This window comes from Fukomys damarensis, unplaced genomic scaffold (assembly GCF_012274545.1).
Source record: "Fukomys damarensis isolate Sample0158 unplaced genomic scaffold, DMR_v1.0_HiC HiC_scaffold_35, whole genome shotgun sequence".
Classification (NCBI taxonomy): domain Eukaryota; kingdom Metazoa; phylum Chordata; class Mammalia; order Rodentia; family Bathyergidae; genus Fukomys; species Fukomys damarensis.
The window spans coordinates 46,283,587-46,286,567 of record NW_022900947.1 but is presented as its reverse complement, the minus strand read 5'-3'; the positions used below and the strand labels follow the sequence as shown (position 1 = coordinate 46,286,567).

Below are 2,981 nucleotides of genomic sequence, written 5' to 3'. Positions count from 1 at the left end.
TCAGGAATAGTTCAACCTTTTTTCCTTTCAATGGAATTACAGTTGTCAAACAAAAATTCATTTATTAACGCAGAATTCAGTAATATAGGAAGGAGATTTTCTTCAGTTTTTTTTCTGAACATTTAGAAGAGAAGAGAGACTGCTCTATTTCTTAGAAACAGGATACATGTGGAGTCCCACACACATTCTCTATGCCTCAATGGTGCTGTGCTTTTCTGAGAGTCAAACATGCCAAGCATTTGGCAATACACAGCCTTAGTTCTAGCCATCCCTCTGTGTAAGATGCTCTCCTCTGAGACTTGCTTCTATTTAACATACACACCTCAGCTCAAATGCCACTACCCCCAAGAAAGCGTCCTTCAGCATCTCTTCTCTGAAGACCCCTGGTCACTTCCTATCATTTCATTCTGTTCTCCTTCCTTTCAGAACATGTTTTATCAATTATTTTGTCTTTTCCTCCCTTGATTGTGAGACTGAAGAACTTTGTATTGTCTCGCAGTTTTCTCCCCCTTACTTACCTTGGCCCAGCATATAATAAATAACTTGTTGCTAATGAAAGAATGACATAACGAATAAACATGAAATCTTTAGTTCTTAATCTTTGTGACAAAAGTACGTGAAAAATAAGCAGCTTACAAAAATTCCTTATTTGGATTGATATTTTTTTAAGCTTTTTAATTCTATATCAGATATCTTTGGATAAAAAATGTATCTAAGTGTACTATATCATGGATTATTAAATTTCACTCTGGAGACTTTATGAACCACAAAATCTAAATTCAATCAAGATAGGCATTTATTAAAGTTATATTATTCATAAACATCAAAAAGTCTTTTAAAGAAAGCCTGATTGCAAATTTAAAATGGAGTTTACACCAGATATTGCTTTGTTTAAACATAGTGAAACATTACTTTTAAGTACTATGGAAATGATATTCCACTTAAATTAGGGAAAGTTAAGGGAATTAGGCATTTATGATTTTTTTTCAAGGTGCTCTTTTTAATATGTGGCTAATCCAAAGTAATTTAAAGAATTTATGAATATTTCTTGAGAAATAACAGTTTTAGGTAGGCAATTGTGAAGAAGATGATTGTCATACAAGACAAAGCCACATGATTCTTCCACAAGTTCCAAGGAGAGAGATTAATGCCTTGATTTTTCAAATATTGTTCTCCCATACATGTTGCATAGCTGTTGCCACAGGTATTATTTTGTGTTGTATTGAGTCCCTATGGCCAATGCCATGGAGCTGGCTGTATTAGCCACCAGCATAAGGGTGAACATCATGATGAAGAAAGCCTCTGCCAGTGGTTTCAATCCAAACATGAAGTGCAGAACAGAAGTAAATATAACACTTGGCAACAAACTCATTGGTAATAAATCAGATAATAACTTTCTAAAGTAAGATGCCACTCTGTAGTATCCACTGATGTACTTGTGTATGAAGAGCTTCTTCTCCACTACAAAGAGCTCCACAGCTGACACACTGCTGAAACACTGGTTGGTTATCAAGAAGAACAGCATCCCAGCTCTATTCTGGATTCCAGCACTGTCATTTTCTAGCCTGAAGTAAATGGCACCGATAACCACTGCCAGTATGATTGTGACAATGATCTGGGCTATGGAGGCCTGGGGGTTTCCAAGCAGGTTTTTGAATGAACGCTTGGCAGTCCATCTCAGCTGATGACAGAAGGAGGTGACATAGGCGGTCTCCTTGAAAGCTAAGCTTCTCTTCTTCTTTTGACCCCTTGACAGTTGATCTAATTCAGCTTTTGTATCTCTGTACAAGGAGGAATTGGAGTAGAATTCCCCTAATTTTTCTATGATTGTCCTATCTCCTTTGGAAAGCTCTTCAGTCCTATTGGCGTTAGTGTCTTCTTCCTCTCTGTTTAAGGCCACAGCAGAGGAGTCTCCATTAATCACATTGAGGAAAAAGTCAGCAGGGATATTATAGGGTTTACAGCGGTAACCTGCTGAGGCAAAGTACTCCAATGCTGCCTGTGCAGGGCCATGGAACGTTAGCTTTCCTGCAGCCAATAAAGTGAGGCTATCAAACAGCTTGAAGATGCAATACTGAGGCTGATGATGGAGAAGATGATCGTTCGCCCCTGCTTAGGCATCCTCTTCAGGAGCGAAAGGACAACATTTGCTGTGCTTGAGTCTAATCCAGTTGTGGGCTCATCCAGGAACAAGACAGAAGGATCCATGATCAGCTCCATTCCTATACTGGTCCTTTTTCTTTCACCTCCCAGACACACCACGGTTAAACTGCGTTCCAATCTTGGAATTGCCACTTTATCCAGATCTAATTCTTTAATGACCTTGTTAATCCTCTCATTTTTTTCATGATTTGTCATGGTCGTTGGAAGCTGAAGAGGTGCTGAGAACTGTAAGTTTTCTATCACTGTCAGCGTGCCCATCGCAACATCATCGAAGATTTGCCTGAACCTGTAGGCCCAAGAATGGCATTGAGGCCAGGTCTCATGATCCCATTGATACTGGATAATGCTTCGCTTTCAAGTGTTTTCTGACAAAGTAGAAAGCCACTCTTCATTTTTACTCGATAGCAGATGTTATGAAAGCTTAAAGCCCCTTCAACACATGTCTTCTAGTCACTGGCAGTCATCCCAGGGAGGCCATTGATGTTTCTTTGTGTCGGTAGGATGCAAAACTGGTCATTACTGGAAGACATCTGGAGCGTGTTCGCCTTTCCGCGGGTTGGATCCTGGACAGCGCTGCTGTCGGCTGTGCTGCTCCACTGCCGGCTGCTGTGCTGCTGGTGGCGACCTGGACGCCTGCTGCCTGGTCCCGGGATGGCCGGGGCATTTATGATTTTTTTTTTTACAAAAAAAGTATTGAAATCTGAAAACTGTATTATAAATGCACTATAATAAAATATTTAAAATTCCACCTTAAAAAGTAACAAAAGTGCTGTTACAGAACAAAAGAGCAAATTATTCTGAAATGGAGCAAAAAAAAA

General features: G+C 39.6%; 1 pseudogene; it reads right to left on the bottom strand.

The window, feature by feature from the left end:
* Positions 1 to 1,035: 1,035 nt before the first annotated feature.
* LOC104871898 lies at positions 1,036 to 2,693 on the bottom strand (annotated as a pseudogene).
* Positions 2,694 to 2,981: the final 288 nt, after the last annotated feature.